General features: G+C 36.2%; 1 protein-coding gene across 5 annotated transcripts in view; it reads right to left on the bottom strand.

The window, feature by feature from the left end:
* The window catches only part of LOC106059058 (heparan sulfate glucosamine 3-O-sulfotransferase 5-like), a 92,205-nt gene that overhangs the window by 39,417 nt on the left and 34,191 nt on the right, over nt 1–18,597 (bottom strand). The window contains exon 1 of one of the 5 annotated variants that reach the window (XM_056028680.1): nt 10,893–11,046. The exons of 3 other annotated variants lie outside the window; for them this stretch is intronic. The gene's annotated coding sequence lies outside the window, so the exon portion shown is untranslated. Of the gene's footprint in view, nt 1–10,892; nt 11,047–18,597 lie in introns of those variants that run through there. One more of the 5 variants, XM_013216600.2, reaches the window with a different exon arrangement.

The following is an 18,597-nucleotide window of genomic DNA, read 5'->3' on the forward strand; positions in this document are numbered from 1 at the left end:
AATCCTCTCTTGCAAAAGCCCTGGACAGAAACCCTGCAGTCTTGCGTAGTGCATACATGTCACCATACAGGTCGAGAAGTTTTGGTTTCATAGACTTTCTTACATATGTTTCATTTTTTTTCCACTCCCTAACTGTAAGTGTAAATAATCTCGATCTGTAAAGGGGTGGCCACACAGGACGTCACGAATCATTCAGTTTCAGAGATCAAGGTTAAGAATACTAGGCTTTGTTCAAATCAGTTGCGGTCAGATAAGGAAAGAGTCCCACCCTTTTTTTTTTTGCTGACAAAGAATCGAGATTTTCCATTGTACACCTCTGTTACCAGGTCCATGTGGATCTCACTCTTACTCATCAGCTTTCTTTTTTCCTTCTCTCTCACTTCCTCACATGAGTTTCACTGACTCCTTCGTTCCCTCTTTGCTCCCTGTTCCCCTGCACCGAGGTTTGTTTTGGTTTGGCCTATCTTTGTTGAACATCTTCTCTTGTGCTTCTATCTCCAATCTTTCAGTCCAGATAAACAATAGCTCACCTAGACGGTTTGTGGCCAGCTAAATGTATGAGGCCAGGAGTGAGATGTTAAGTCAAACTAAGTCCTGGCTACAGGCGTAACACCATCAGTAGGGTACGTATTGTGTGAGGAGTCATGGTTTTTAACTAGTTACATTCAACCATTGCTCTCCCTGCTTGGATTTTTACTAAGCTTTATTTATCAACTCACTCTGTCTGTCTGGTAAAAGGTTTGAACACGTTATTTCTCCCACGCCCAATCTCGGATCAAGCTGAAATTTTGCAAAATTATTTCTTGTACCTGACAAAACAAGATAATGGGACTACTGATGGTAGCAGAATATTGAAAGGCAGCATCATTGCACCCTATCTGCTTTAAAGTTTGATTGAGAAGTTTCTTTTAACGTTGAAAGTCTGTGTTTCTTAAACGGTAGCGCTACTTTGCATTATGTCGTGCTTTATCTCAATGACGCATTCAACCACCTCCACCAAATTCTGCCAATCAATTTTTTTTTATTTGCCATTAACATGATATCTTGTATGCCTACATCTGTTACATAACTGACTCTTTTAGATAAACCTAGTTTATATAGTTTTTTTTTTTTTTATATAATTTACCCTCTTCGGGTTTAAATGCCATAGGTGGAGCTATAATAAATTAGAAACTTTAGGAAAAAATGTTTTACTATTTTTCTATTAAATGAAAGAAATTGTTTATAATGCAGATATAGTTTTTATTTCACTTTACCCGATACTGTCCAATCAGCCGGTTGTTTTCTGCTAAATTTGACGCTCTGAAGTTCAACATCTGAACGTGACTGCTAATAATTGACAACATTTTTATAAGTGTGTGATGTCGAACGAGCAGAAAAAAAAACTAACTTTAAGCCTAAATCAGCTCATGGGATTATGTGTGATTACAGTTCTAAGACATCAAAACAGATTATGTCCAACTCACAGTCCAACAGTGCAATTTGACGAAAGAAGGAGCACTAACAATCTCCTGATCAGGTTTACCAACGAGGAACAACGTGAATACAGATTCATTTTCTACTTCGATGACGTCATTGTACAAAGTCTGTGCGTCATTGTGTGCATCATAAATTGTAAACCATTTTTGACATCGTTTATTACTAATTTTATGATTATATTATTGAAGCAAATACTCTACACTTGAAAAGTTTAGCAGACACCACGACGACGACCGTATATTGACGGGCCCCCCTTCTCTACAATCACGGGCCAACGTACAACATATGGCCTAAATGTCAACAACAGCTAGAACAACGAGCCTTGGTAGAGACTATATTTGTATTTGCCTTATATATTACAAAAAATCCTTAAAAAAAAACAGTGACACAACAAAATCTCAATGAAGTGTAGTTGTATCAATTCGTTTAGATCAGTCATGTGATGAAATTGTTAATAGATCTACACTAACAAAAATAAATCTGTGCGATGACAAATGTTTCATACCGATTGTTTTTGTTCAGCGCTATTTCATGCTTTTAGCTTTCTCACTACGTTATGACCCTAATCAATGGTCTGGACCAGTTGGAAAGAGGTGAGGGAAAGAGAAGATGATTTCTTGGTGAATTTTAACTCGAGAGCTAAAGCATCCTCAGGCCTATACATGTACACTAACCACTGTGCTAAGGAGATGCTTATGAAAATAGAAGGTTTTATAGTTATCTATTGTTAGCTTTAAACTAACAGAGTAAAAAACTTATACCACATTATCAGTCAAGTACAATTTCTTTCCCTTGTTCGAGATAACAAAGAAAATAGTTACCAAAAGTTAATTAGCTAATCTTTTTTTTATTGATACTTGTATGTCAGCTGCAATAAATAATTGTGCAAAATTTCAGCTTTATCCAATATTGGGTGTGGGAGAAATAACGTGTACAAACTTTTAGAAGACAGACAGACAGAGTGAGTTGATTTTAGCTTTCTAATAAAACAAGCGTAGACACACATTTGTCTGTTCACATCGCTCCTAAGGTTTTAAATCAAACTAACAAGATTTGGAGTCTCCAGAGGTCAGTCCCGTTTAAATTTCAAATGACGTCATATGTGAAGAGCGCATAGCATGTCGCAGTCTGTGTCTGAATATCTGTGTCTAAACGTGACCCCCTCCTCTCCTCTTTTTGTCTAAATATTGACAGTGAAGCGAGTCCATCTTGTCTTCAGACCTTTCAACTACGTCAGTTATTTGGAACAGCACCTTTAGGCACAGCAGAGGTCTGGCGTAGATACAACATGGCGAGTGTTGGCGCTGGGGAGGTCTAAAGGGTGTGTGTGTGTGTGTGAATCTAATTGTGTTGCAATGGAGATGGGGCGGAGAAGGTTTCTCAACAAAAGAAGGGACGTCAGCCAGTTTCAGTTAAAACGATTAGCCACTAATCTTAAAGCATTGTTTAGGATGAATTGCTCCATCACTCGCCACCTTCCACCAGTATAGACATTTACTTTCAATTAAGAAATTCTCGCAATGTGTATTTTAAACATCTTTGAGGGCTCTTGGCTTATTTTACCATTCGCCCTTTACTTAGGGCTCTTGTTTTACTTTATCATGCGCCCTTTACTTAGGGCTCTTGTTTTACTTTATCATGCGCCCTTTACTTAGGGCTCTTGTTTTACTTTATCATGCGCCCTTTACTGCAGAGCTCTTTGCTTACTATGCGCCCTTTACTTAGGGCTCTTAGCTTACTTTACTATGCGCCCTTTACTTAGGGCTCTTGGCTTACTTTACTATGAGACTTATATTAGGGCTCTTTGCTTACTTTACTATGCACCCTATACTTTTCGTCTCCCACATTTGTGAACTAAACATCACAGAAGTAACAGCATGATAACATTTCAGAAGTTGTCTATTTAGTCATTTTCCTAAGTCTATTTTATGTTATGATGTAATACTGGACAACTGGGAAGACCATTGTTCTAGGGGGGGGGGGCGAGGAAAACAAAAGAAAAAAAAAGAATTATTCTTGTGTGTTCTAGTCTAGTGCTATTTTGATGAACGAGACTGCCCTGTAAGGTCGCCTGTTAGTTCCGGCTCTTCCTCTCTAGAGTGTCAATGCCTTCCTTTACTTCCCTTTGGTTCAAAGGGTTATGTGGGGGTTATGTGGGGGTTATGTGGGGGTTATGTTGCCTTCTGCCCTTGGTGTCCTCTTCGCGGCCACTTTAAGACTTTCAACTATGTTCATGTCCCTCCCATGTGTGAGTTGTGTGTTAAATATGTTCATGTCCCTCCCATGTGTGAGTTGTGTGTTAAATATGTTCATGTCCCTCCCATGTGTGAGTTGTGTGTTAAATATGTTCGTGTCCCTCACATGTGTGTGAGGTGTGTGTAGAAGAGTGATTGCGATGAGTTTTGAGAGTCCCAAGTTTCACAGATTTAAAAAAAAATGTATATTGGAAAACAAAATGTCCTTCTACTGACCAGGAGCAGCGGAAAAGACCATCTTAATTCGTAGCCCAAACATCAGAGAAGCTTCATTCTTTTTTTTTTCTCTTGCGGATGTCTCCTAAACCTTTAGCATCAAAATAAGAGAAAACTTTAGGAACCAAGGTGTCTTTCTCTTAGACTTTTCTTTCTAGACTGAAAGAAACTAAAGCTCATCTTCTTTATCAATACATTCAGCCTTCACCCATTCGTTAATGTTTTTGTGCGATACGTGATACAGAATAGAACAAGTTGATGTTTGGAGCACTTGTATAATATGTGAGGAACTGATATTGATTTAGTTGAAGGGGTCAGGTTTATAAAGATATTGTTAATGATGTCATATCTTAGTATAGTCTATAGACTCTATACCAACGTAAAATACAAATAGAAATGTTATTACTTTTTGCCTTGTATCGCTGAGGACAAACCAGATCTATACGTAGACCTGTCTCTGTCTCTCACTCACACAACTCATTCTCAACTTGACCAATCGTCCGGACACTTTATTATCACAACGAAACACAGACCTAGATATTTATTTCCCTGTACAGTTGAAGAAACTGGACAAAACGCTACACTAAAAAAAGGATGTGGACCAGTAAGAAAGAAATATTTGTGAAGTAAAGGGAGGAAACTAATTTAAAAATCCTTATGGAAAAGAAATGAGGAGACTACTGCCACGAGTTCTACTTGTTGCTGGTTTGTTGTTCTTGAGGCTGACATCAATACAAATAAGCTGTTCTCTGTAGGGAGCGTGTTGAATGGAATGATGCTTATCTACTTCTCTCGAATGCATATGAGAGTCAAGAAGAAGGCAGTCTTAAGTTTTTCTTCTCAGTAGAGTTTTTTTGTGGCTACATACTTCCATTAGTTGAAACGAACACTTTTGAGTTTAATTTTAGGTTTTGAGTTAAACTTCATGACAGCAGAGATCTTTAACACACACAGAAGCCCGAGTAAAAGGGGAGATAAATGAGATGTACATTTTTAACTCCATAGATCCTTTCAGTGGAGATTTATTTGGACAGTTTCATTTCGTTATAGAGTGAACATTATTTCTGTCATTGTATATCGCTAGTTTGTTTTTAACGTCGAGTGTGAAAAAAGGAAGTATCCTAACATCTGTGACCAAGTGCTAAATATGATACTCAGAAGAATAATTATTAATTATTGCAAGATAACAACAGAGATACAATTATGTTTGATCCAATGAATGTTCACAACTGTTATACCACACAATTATGTTTGATTCAATGATGTTCCCAGCTGTTGTGGTATAGCTGCACTATTATGTACGGTGTAACATTTGGATGAGGCTACATTATTTTATATAGCTGGGAGCGGTGGTATAGCTACATTATTAGATCGAAAGTTATGGGAGATTTTGGTGAGGCTACATTATTATGTATTGTGGTACGCGGTGGTAAAGCTACATTATTAGTTTGAAAGTTATGGGAGATTTTGGTGAGGCTATATTATTATGTACTGTGGGAGGCGGGGGTATAGCTACATTATAATTTAGGTCGTTGTGTTACGAAAGAAACTGTTGGCTGGGGAATCATTAAGCCGAGTGTCCTGAATATGAGTCTTTGTAAATACCTCTTTGAACTATGGAGTTTAGGATCTACTGCTCATCTATTTTAAGCATTTCCATCGAGTACTCTTGAAGTGATAGTTGTGCTAACACCGAAAGCCCTGTTAAAAGCATCTCCTTTATCTCCTAAACTTTCAAAGGAAAAAGTTACACAGATGTGGACTGATAACATAACATGAAATCTACTTCTGCTAATGCACTAGGGGAAACTACCAAGATCTAGTTGTGTTAATAGGCATTTGAGAAAACAAAACAACAATGACAAACTGGCAAAATAAAAAAAAAAATCCTCTTTAAAAAAAATCAGCTTATTTAAGGGAAAGAACTTAGCACTTAAAACTATATCCCTCAATAATGCAAATAACGTCTTAATTTATCGAAGAGGACGAAACCTTACATATTCAGCCGTATCTGTGAATACAAAAGGATTGATTACCCTTGTTGGTATTAGATAAAATAATTAATTACCAGTAAGAAATTAACTAATTGTTTAATTTTAGATTTGATTCATGTTAGTTCTTTACCAATGAATAAGTGTGCAAAGTTTCAATTTGATGCGAGAATGGGTGTGAGAGAAATAACATGTACAAACTTTTTACCAGACCTACAGACAGAGGGAGTTGATACAAGCTTTGTAAAAAATAAAAGACATAAATATATAATGATTACAAAGCCTATTGATACCACATACATTATAAATACAAAATATTCATACATTTTTTACCAAATGTTTGGGAAAAAAGGGAGTGGGGGGGGGGGTGCCTAAGCCTGACACACAAAAGCAGCCAATTATTAACATTTCTTAATAATATTTGACTCGTGGTAACAAAGAGAGTTCAACATTCAAAATATCTCGCGGGATATTTAATCTATTTGATATACGATCATGTCTAGACAGAAAGGGGAAAAAAAAGTATGAAAGTAAAAAGTTTGGGCCAAAAAGAATCAGGATTACTTCTCAATACTCTTGAAATCAGTAAATTGTTGCCAAGTGTGAGAGCTAGTGGTGTGTGTGTGTGTGTGAAAGAGGGTGAGTGTGAATGTGAGATACAAAGAAAGAAAACATAAACACATAATTGCAACAAGGAACTTGTCAGCATACAATAACACTACCAGCAGCTGTGGAGGTCTCTCTCACAAACATTGGGTGTAAAGAATGGCTTTGTCTTGGGAAGAATGCCAGTGTAGACCCATCACTGGGAGTTAGACCAGGTAACAGTAGTGTATATTCACTGTATTGTGTATATATATATATATGTGTGTACAATATAGTGGTATAACATGATCTTATCAGAAGATATAAGTAAATTAAGAAAAATGAGTAACAGAATAAGACGTGTTCAATGTAGCTTACTTGGGGTGAATACAGTTTTTTCTTTGGTGATGAAAATTGTAATTCTAATCGACCGCTCTGCCATTTTCTATCTTTTTCAGTCTATCCATTCCCAGACATGTTTCTGAGCCTCAAAAGTCTTTGTGAAGATGTTCAGAAAGAGAGAGACTAGTGTTATGCTCACGGAAAAAGCAACTCAGAGAGAAGTTCATTGCTTCGATGACTACTTCCTTCAAAGCTTTTCCTCGTGATGGCCTTTCCATTGTCAGACCTCTCGTTGGATTACCAATACAGTCAAGGTAAAAGAAATAATCTCCCTCGTGGCACTCAGCCTTCGTCCTCGCCGAGAATAGGGGGTTAGGGCACTCGGGTGACAAACAGTTGTGATAAATCGAAACCAAAGTCACTTTTGAATGGAAGCATCTTAGACACGATGTGCGCCTTAGTTGAGCCAGTGGGCCAGGGGTCAGCACGGTCTCAACTTCCATGGACTGTTACAAATATTTCAAGTGTAATATATACAATACTATTCATGGATCGATCTCAAAATAAAATCAACATTTTTTCTAAATAAGTCTTTGGTAAAATTTTTATTAAAAGATTTTTAACACGCATCATATTATCTGCTGCGCTCTATATTCTATCGCATTATGATATAATCAATATATTTACATTGTCTATTATGACTGATTGTTTTCTTAATAAGTACAGATGAGAGTTGAACTCAAAGAAGAAAACATCTGCCGGATGGAGGGAGGGGTTCAATAGAACGGAGTTGAATTTAATTTTTTTCTTTTTCATGTCCTCTCACCTATCCATCTTATAATGGTATTTAATTCTGTAAGGAGGGGAGGGGGGTGAAGTCAACAATCAGCCACACAATTCTTCTTGTTATTTCTCTTCCCTTCCACTGGCAAAAAAAAAAAAAGGAAACAAGGTTACAAAAGACAGTTTGTGTGGAAACACAAACTCAAAATCGGCCCCCGAAGTAAAATGTTTTACATAATTCGGATAATCCTTCAGAGTTGAAGATAGTTTACTTCCTAGTCCAAACCTCCCGCAGGACCACGGGGGATGAGAGCAGGCAGGGTTTGAACCTTCGACCGTCGATAAATCCGAACGACAGTTCAGCGCGCAAACCGCACGACCAGTGGTCCACCCAGGTAGGCTTCAATATTTTCAGAAAGAACATCCGAATGAAATTATATCAAAGACAAATGAGAGATAAGACTGGAGAAAGAAGGTTAACAGATCTTGTGTAGTGCCCCAACCATCCCGCAGATCAAAGGATAGGTGAAAGTGAATGTAAAGTTAGATGTGAACCTGGCCTAACTAGTTTGTGGTCTATAGGGCAGATGATGTAAAGTTCATCTGTTTTTGTGGCCTACGGTTAACGAGGGTGTCATGTAGCCAGCACAACGACCAACCGCCTTTACTTTTCCCCAGCTAATGTTAGGTACCCATTAGAGCTGGGTAGACTCAGAAGTTGAAAATCCCAGTCTTCACCAGGATTCGAACCCGGGACCCTCGGTTCGGAATACATAATGTAATTGTTTTGAAAAGGCTCAATCTCATATTCGAATCCTCAAAAAAAAACAAAAAAAAAAAACAATATTACCATATACTAAAATGTTGACGATAATAAAGTTTATAAGATTACTATTCGTTTTAAATTAGGTTTAACATATAATGCATACTAATTAGCTTTTTCTCTTTAAAAAAACTGCTTGCATAACTGATTTTAAAAATTAGAATTTTCGCTTTCAGGAAAAAAAAAGTAGCCGTTGCATCAGAACTTTGAATGGTCTAAAATATTGTGAAGTCGGATTTTCAATATCTTTTCTAGTTTACGAGATCTAAACGGGAATGACGGACAGACGGACAGACATTTCGCACAAAACTAATAGCGTCTTTTCCCCTTTCGGGGGCCGCTAAAAAAGAATCAACAAGAGTCCAACTCAGCTGTTTTAGCTGTTAATGTATTCTATACATAAGTCCAACTCAGCTGTTTTAGCTGTTAACGTGTTCTATACAAAAGAGTTTGGATCATACTTGTCTGTGTCTGTGTTTATCTGTTAAAGACTGGAAATCGTTTTATAAAAGGACAAAAAAAAAAAAAAAAGTAGCTTTGAAAACGGCTATTTTTTTTCCAATCTAAATTTATATTTTAAACAATAATCTAAAAAGTCAAAAGTCAAAGTTAGGTTAAGGCTCGACACTTAAAAGACACTTTACAAAGGATGCCCCATTTTAGAACCTACATTTTGAAACATATACGAATTAGATGCCATCATGTTTTACGTAGATCAATTATCAATATAGAAATGAAAATATATCTAGGCATCTAGCCTAAACATTGAGCAGCTCTTATCACAGAGACTAAGTGGATGTGTTATTGACACAAATATTGTTTGTAATCTGTCACATTTTTATTTTCACGTCGAAGTTGAACTGAAGCGTGAGATTTTAATCATTGCCGCCAGAGATCTTGACATCCCAGGAACCAGAGGCATAAGCCAGATTTATTTTTATCCCAGCTGAAGGGGCCAAGGTCTTCATTTCATGACTCAGTTTTATTAAAAGTTCAGAAAAGAAAAAAGATCTGAAATGATGTCGCCCTGAGAAATTAAATAGACGTTAAAAAAAACAACAACAGAAAAATCACGGGCTTCTAAGAAGGATTTTATTTCTTTGTCTTTAATTAAAGGAACTGATTAGCTTTGTCATTAGAGATTGAATACCCCCCCCCCCTTTTCCTCATTCTTTCTCTCTATTACACACTCACATACACACACTCACCAAATCTGTATTGCGCAACAGTCTACATAAGAGACTTTTGTATTTGTGCTCACTGTCTGCGTCTGTCCATTTTATTTGTCTGTCATGCTTGGATCTCAAATACTAAAAGCCAAACCACATGTATCATACGCCAAGTGAGTGCAAGGACAACTTATGGTCCCAGAAATCTAGCCCTCAAGCTTTGAATATTAAAAATACAAACTGTTATATATTGAATTTGTCAGCATAGAAGACACACATCATGATCTAACGTTGGTAATGCAACCAATTATTTAAATACAAACTTAAAACTAATACTAGTCTTAAGAGAAATGATTAGTTCATTTCATTAGTATGTTCGTGTCTATCAAAATATAAACAAGTCTGCAAGCCACATGATCTCAACAAACGAACAATACTCCACCAATCCACCATAACTGTTGAGAATATTAGGCTATTAGCAATAACCGCAATTTAGCCGTGAAATCATTGCAATTAATAGTGACCACAAAATGACTCTCATAGATGCCATACGTTTGATGTTAAAGTACATTATTCATTAAAGACTTGACGGATTGATTGCGTGTGTATGTGAGTGTTTATCAGTATGTGTGTGTGTGAAGGATGGTAGAGGGAAAAAAAAAAGAGGAAAACAGAATCCTGTTCCCACTAAACAATTATTAGCTCCCCTCTGTATATTAATTAATGCTATGTTAATGTGGCATAAACCACGAGACAGAACTAATGAGTAGATTGCTTGTACATTGGTAAAGTCTTTTATTTGACTTGCGCAGTTCAACCGGAAGAAGGAAAATGTAAATAAATAAATTTAAAATGTAAAATCTTGAGCTTGAAAAAAAAAAGTCAAATTTCGAAAACAAAGTGTTTAAATTTGGGGAGTTTAAATTTCGTCTAAATGAAGAGTTTTTAACCAGGGAGTGTTTTAATAAGCCTCTCTCTCTCTCTCTCTCAGTGTGCATTTTTAATAGTAGCGCACCAATACGCTTAAAAGTAAAACCACTAACAACACAACAGTTATTCCTGTTTGTGACTTTATGACTTATTTTATAAACAACAAAGCACTACATATTTTTATATTGAACTCAAAGTAAACACATAATGGAGACTATGGGGTTAAAGAGTTAATGTTACCATGAACTTTGTATCACCTTAAGTCTAAGGGTAAAGCAATGTCTAAAATATTTGTTTTACTAGAATCTATAATACTTACCGTTAGGAAAATTAAAAATCCAAACTGGATGCAATACAAGAAACAATATCATCAAGCCTTGACCATTCAGAGCAGTGTTAGTACGAGACCAGCCCCCAGTTGTAATACAATGTTTTGAGATCTAGGACCAGGCAGTAATACACGATCAAGCAGTATGACTCACTTCGTGGAAACCCCCCCCCCCCCTCCCTTTTCTTCCTACAATCCCTTTTCATTTATCTTCACGCACAACCCCTCCCTCCCTTCACAACGATCCACATTCCCCCTCCCTCCGTCTTAGCCACCCCTCTCCCTGCTCTCTCCTTTCGCCTTTGCTCTCGTGCGCGGCTTGTCGCCTTGCCCCCCCCCCCCACCCCCGACCACACATTTACTCAAGAAAAAATGCCTAGGAAAAAAAAAAGGGGGGGGGGGGGCGTCGACAGTTCCCGCCAGTACGAGAACTGTCATAATAAAATTAAAACGTCCGATTTTTATTTTTTTTTACATTGGTCGCCGACCACAAGATCTTCCAGCTCGAGACCGGACAATGGTGACTGCAGCCATGATACAATAGATGTCACACCAAGTATCATACCGTGTTTGTGTGTGTGTGTTCCCCAGGACAGTTTTTATCGGAATATAAGCCCCACGAGTTGACAGAGGCATTATATCTTTTACACTCATAGCTTTTGGCCTAGGTGTAAAACGCTTCGCTTCTGTGCTCTCAAAGTCACGAGTTTGAATCCTCGATGAAAACTTTACAGACTTAGTCATTGCTTTTTTTTATTCTTGTGACGCTACGCACCGGTTCGGCGTACCGGCACCTTTTTCATTGTGGGGAAAAATTCTTACTTTTTTTGTATTTTAACGTTTATAATTAATTTATTATATTATTAATTTGTTAAAATTGAATTAAAAAAAAAATTGCCCGTAATAAGAGTTAAAATATAAAATGTGAAACTGCTTATTAAAGTAAAAATGAAACAATTGAAGTTGGTTAATTCTAAAATATTTTTATTTCAGACATTTTGGTATCTTTGCAGATGTGATTTAGTTTACATCGAGGTGCGAACCGGGAGTTTAAAGTGAGGCAATCCAACACTGAGTACCTGCACCTAGTTTTTTTTTTTCTTAATAAAACAAAAAGCAGTGCACTTACTATATACATTTTTAAATTCAAGTTTGTAAGTCTACTAAGTTCAAATGAGAGTCTGAGATTAATAAAGTTAACACAGTCACGTGACATCGCTACGTCACTAAGAGAAGATAATGTTATTAGTAATACTAGGGACAAAACCAAGAGAAGATAATGTTATTAGTAATACTAGGGACAAAACTAAGAGAAGATAATGTTATTAGTAATACTAGGGACAAATCCAACAATAGATAAAACGATACCACAGCCTTAATAACTGAAAGCAACATATTCTTGGCCTGCATTGTATAGATATATGTTTAAACTTTAAACGAAGCTCATGTATGATAGAAAAATAGCTTTTACATTTTGTTGGCCTCTATTATTTGGAAATAGACTCTTAAAAATAGACCTACATGGTTAGAAAATAGACTCAAATCATGACATGATTAGAAAATAGACTTTTTAACGTCTTGTAGGCCTGTATGATTAGAAACCACATTCTAAAGGTCAGGGGGTTGTCGACACGTCAAAGGGAAACAATAAGTGCCATTCAGTTCTACTATCGCTTGTCTGTGCTTGGAAGAGAAAGCCCACTTTGACAACAGAACCCTCTGCAACCATGCGACCGAGGGATGCTGGATCTAATAAGCTCTCTTTATGCTCTTCACAATATTGGGCTTTCACTATCGACGAATTAATTTCGTTTTTTAGCGCGTTGAACGCTTTTACACACAAAAAAAAATCATTATTTTCATTTTAGCGCGGCAGTTTCCACACGACCCAAAACATCTGGCTTGATTTTTATTCTGCGCTAATTACAGGGGAGAGAAAACGAAAGAAGGAAACAACCAAAACAAAAAAAAAGGGACTTAATTTGAAAGAAGGTTCTAAAAATGTGCTCGTCATATGGACAGTTTCAACATGTGAACATGAAGAGATGTGGATAGTGGAACTTTTTTGTTTTCTGTACAGAGTTTTTAAAATGACATCTTTGAGTAGGTTTGATAAAGGATGCATACGAGACCAATAATTTGTTTTGTTTCGCACTCCTCTCTATCACTTCCTGGACCTAAGGGTCAAGTTGTCACGTAGTAAAAGATAATTGGAGATAATAGTCAAGACATACTTTCCCATTCTTTGTCAGTGTACATCAGTGATTCTCAACTTGCTGTCCGCAGGCCTAATCTGGCATGTCACGCGGCGACATCCGGCCTGTCGAACTTGCGGTGCTCGGTTCAAGTGGACTCGTGATGCCTTCTATATAGTACTTCTTTGGCCGAAATACTTTGTTCTAGTTTCGTAATAAGATTATCTTATCTTCTTCTCTTATAAATTACAGACGTTCCTTTATAAGAAAACATAAATACGTCCTACGCGAATCTGTCGGTGAATCTAGTCCTCCATGTGAATTAGGGACAAAAACTTTATTGGTTTTCTTGGCTGATTCAGGCAACCCGTAGCCTGCTCTAATGGTACCACGGTGCACGTGTACAAATGTGTCCTGCTATTAATAAACATTCACAAGTCTTTAAGGTGAAAATAAGCGTGTTAATAAAAGGATGCTTTTGTTTCGTTCGTTTAAGTTTTTTTTATGAGTACCTACACTTTGTGCACACTAGTCTTAGCGAGCTTTTATCCACTCGTTTCGTTTGTCCGGTCCAAATCTTGAGCACGTCATTTCTCCCACTTCCCATTCTAAGATCAAGTAGATACTCTGCACGAATATACATCGTCGATGTCAACACATAAATATATCAGAAAGGAATCAATTAGTTGATCAATTAGTCATAATCAATAACTTTATTATGAACTCTTGTTAAAGTTAATGTGAGAATTAGGCCGTCCGTTGAATAACTCAGTGAATTCAGACTGAAGCTGTTCTCACTATTCTCTTCCCATAATTACATGACTAATTCAAAATAATTGACGTAATTTCACTCGATATAATCTTGGTTTTTAAAAATAGCATGTTTGATATTTAATGTGTTTACTTCTATTAATACTCACTAATAAGGAATCGTATGCCCAGTGGTTAATTGCTATTTTCATACACAAATAATAAAGAAATAATTGTACAACGCGGATATGGACTAAAAATACTACAGTAGAATACAAAATTCAATCTTTTTTGTTTCTTTGCATCTGTCAATCAAATGTCGAACTAGCCCTAGAAAAGAAAACGTCTCCGACCAAGTTCAAGTGTTAAATTTGTACAAAGCTACGGTGGCATGTGTCGGCCCTAGCGTCCATCGAGGGCCCCATTGTGTCTCTCACGCTCTGCTCAAATTATGGATTTCCTCCCCCTTCACTCTGGCATACTTCTTTTTCACCTCTTGAAAGAACAGCAATTTTAGAGGGGGGGTCACGATGCCTCACAATGCCTCACGATGCCTCACAAATGTCGCTGTACGTGGTTAGAATTAATGCTAACTAAACAACTTTTGGTGTCAATAGATTTTTTTTTCTTAAAAAAGTTCACTGAATAACTTGATGAATGTAGTTAAATGGATAGACACAGTTTGCTGTGGATTTGAATTGCTACTTGAAAGACTTTGTAGTTTATTTTCGGAAAATGGCATGAGAAAGTTGAACATTTAATTTGTTTATTTCCATCCCAGCCAACCAAATTTATATCTTCAATTTACAAATACATCTACGATTGTTTTTCAATTGCAATACATAACAGCAAATGAACCACTAGATTGTTTCCAATAAAAACTACAATGATCTAGAAACTTAAGGTAAGGCTTTATAAAGTCACTACGACACAGGAATTGTTAAAGATTCTCAGACTATCCTATACCACGTTACTTCTGCGAAACCCCCATCTCCAAGCTTAAATTTAAACATGATTTTGCAAGAAAATACGGAATAAATGAATAAAATTCTGAGACAGTGCAGATCGTTTGATACGGAACATGCCCTACTAAGGGAATATTTTCTAGTTACTGATACGGGAAAAGTAATACATGAAATTGTTACTATGTATTTTGCAATTTAGTTATAAGAATAATAGAATCATGAAGTATTAATTAAATTATTTAGCTCCTTAATAACACACTTTTTGTGGGCTCAGATGACTTATCACAACTGAGGAAATACAAACACAGGATCGCAATGATAACCTGGTCCTTGAAAGACATTCTGACCATTGTCAAGCTAAATTTGTACAGCCAGATTACGAGATCTACAGGGCTTCAGGAAACAGTGTCAGGTTAGAAGGGGAGACAATCTAAAGAAGCAATGGGAAAACAATATCAGACAATGGACAGGCCTATCACTGAAAAAAGAATTTCATACTTGAAAAAGGCAGAAAGAGAGGGAGAGAAAAAGAGAGAGAACGAGAGAAAGTCCAAAAGTCTAAAAAACAAAAGAAAATTGTGGGCTTAAAACACTTTCAAAACATAACTGAAGTTGAAAGTCAACTTAATCTCCTTGTGTTTTGAGTTGAAAGGTCAAATGTTCTCCTTAATGAAATACGGTACTCTCCTTTGAGGATAATGAATCACTCAACGTAATGACAAGAATTTACAGAATTAACTTCATTTTACTTCAGATTTTAGAGTTTAAAAAAATCATTTACTACATTGCATTTTCATGACAGCAATCTTTCTTTACATTTTGATTTCATTCATTTTACGATGCTAAAAAAGTGCATGCAAATTACAATGTGGTTCGAAAAAAGTAAAGTTGATCAATATTTCCGAGTTCCGAATATTGGACATTCTCATACATGGAGGAAAAACTTTGAATCACATTTGTGTTGGTGTCTCCGGTGTGCAACTCGAGGGAGTGTGTTGATAAAGTGACAGGTTTTTACAAAAATTACATTCACATATTTGTGTACTTACTAACAATGCCGGCATTAAACTCTTCTGTTTTAATGTTTGTAACTGTTTGTGACTGTAACTTTGTCAGGAGTTCAAGTTTGCTTCTTTGACTTTGTTTTTTAGTTGATCGTGAAAATGGATTGGCCTCCAGTGTGATGAAAATCTTATCATATATAGATGTTAAATAGAAGATGATTACGTCCTACGCGTCATGCATGACTTAAATTCTGCCAAGTCACTGGTTTTCATTGCTGTCACAGTCAACCCATTCCGTGCTCTTATAGCACTAGGGAAGAAGGAGCATTTTTACAAATTTGTCCTACTAGCATATGGAACGAGGAATGTGCCTTTATCTTTGTGTCTTTCTGGGTATTTTATTAGATTTTGTTTTGTATTTAAGGATTATGGTTCAGTGTTTTATGTATAATTGCTACTTTACTTTGAAGTCTTCTATCCTGAAGGCTTTCTAAAGAAATCTCCAAAGAATCATTACGTATAACGATTGTCATGGAAGTTGTGTTTTAGTTTGAAGTCAAACTTCCCAGATTTTTTACTTTTGCTTAGCTCGACTTTACTACGCACTTCTCTAGATCTATTTCTTTCCGTTCCAAGCGCAGCGTCTTCAGCTACTGACAAGGGAAGCAACTTTTGATGTCCAGGTATCACCAAGTGTCAACAAGACGAGAGGAAGCCGAGAGAAAGAAACGTATTCCTAACGAGGACTAAACAAGTCAACAGACAGACTAGCGAACAAGCGAGAGCCTCACTCCCCAAGGGCAGGGCTGATTACTCTACAAACGGGACGCGATCCCGCGAGGGCCCCTTGAGGGCCTGCAAAATCAACAAACCTCTGCAGAATGATATCCCCACTGTTTAGTATTAGACTTGGCCGTGTTTGCTGGTCAATTTTCGTAGCTTGACCCATCACCCCTTCACAGCCCCCTACTTTCCCATTTCTGGTGTTAGTTTGGAGTGGGGTCAGTCTCATTTAACATTTGTAGCAAGTAGACTGCTAAATGGTGTTTTCTTTGTAGGACATGAAACTGTATTTCAAGTGTTTGACCCTTATAATAATCCGGTCTATGTGTCCAACATCCATTAATTGCTTATATATTGCGATAGAATTTTTTTTTTCAGTATGGGGTACATTTGCTGCAGTAGTAATACAGGTAAATAGCACCTGTAATGGTATCCGTATATATTATTAAAAAATATATATTATTCATAGTATTAATAATTGACATAAATTGTGTTTATGTGTGTCTGAATAAAATATATTTTTTTTTATATCATCACGATATTTATTATTTACTTTACACTCAATGCTAATTTTTTTATTTTTATTTTTACAAAGTTCATATAAACTCCCACACTCTGACTGTCTGGTAACAAGTTTGTACACGTTCTTTCTCGAGCACCCACAATCAATTAAAAACAAACAACAACAATAAGTCAATTAATTACAGGAAATAAATTTTTCTGTTTGATTACAAGGAGAATTAATTCTTCAGTATTCACACATACGGCTAAATATGTAGGGTTTCGTCCCCTTACATAATTGAACACATTATTGCTCCCCCACATTTATTCTCGGATCAAGTTGAAACTTTAAACAGTTATTTAGTGTGCCTAACAAAACAGGAATCAATTACAAAGTTAACAAATTAGTCAATTGTTTATTGATACTAAATTATTTTATTTGGTGTCGTATAAGGGAAATAAACTCTCTGCCCTGCATGTGGCAAAAATATGTAGGTCGCAGCTGGGGTTAGGTTGCCACGGGAAATCCTGCACTCCTTCTTAATCTTCGGACTCAAAGACAAGCCTTCTTATTATTATTCAAAGATATAGTTGTACTTGCGAGTTTTCCATTAGATAAACTTTTTTTTTAAAGTTACAAACAGAACTGGATGACTAATATTACTATTTTTTATCGTCACATCACCTGATAAATATAGTCACAACAGAAACACAACTTTTTCAAGGTAATTAATCAACTTGTGATATTTCTAAGAATGTTTTTAAAAAAAGTAATATAATGTAATTCTTTTTTTTTTTTAAAGACCATTTTTCTTTCAAGGATCCGATGAATTTTCGTATGAGCAATTTTCTGAAACCCTTGAGATAATGTGCTCCGAAACTAATTTTGTCTTCACAATTTTCATCTTAACATTTTTTAAAAAATATAACAATCATGAGTTATTTATAGCCAAATAATTGCTGTATAAGATGCACTTATATAATGCCATCTGAAAAAACAAATATATATATATTTAAAAACAATGTTTTCCCTGTTTGCTCTATGGAAAACCCAGCTACATTTGAAATATATTTAGATAATATTAATAAACCAAATTCCACATGAATTTTTGTATTCTATTATTGATAATTTTTTTTTACATGGAAATTACTTTTAAATTTCATTCACTTTGGGAAACTTGGCATAGTCAAAAAAAAAAAAAAGATCCCAAGAAGAAATAAAATGTCAGGAAGCATCTATTTGTTTCGCCCTGCCAACTCCTGAGAATCTAACCTTACTAATTATCTGTGAATCAGCTACTGTGCTATGTCAGTATTAACAAAGTAAGTAGACTATGAGACAGTTGGAGGAAGACCTAGTGTGTCAGCATTGTGCTAGTTTGAAACAAAAAAAAAAAGAAAACAAATAAAACGCCATACAAAAAAAAAAGCAACAGAAACCAGCATTACTAGAACAAAGTGGGTGAAAGAGGAGTCTTAGCATCGCGTTTCTCAGACT

This window comes from Biomphalaria glabrata, chromosome 5 (genome assembly GCF_947242115.1).
Source record: "Biomphalaria glabrata chromosome 5, xgBioGlab47.1, whole genome shotgun sequence".
Lineage (NCBI taxonomy): Eukaryota > Metazoa > Mollusca > Gastropoda > Planorbidae > Biomphalaria > Biomphalaria glabrata.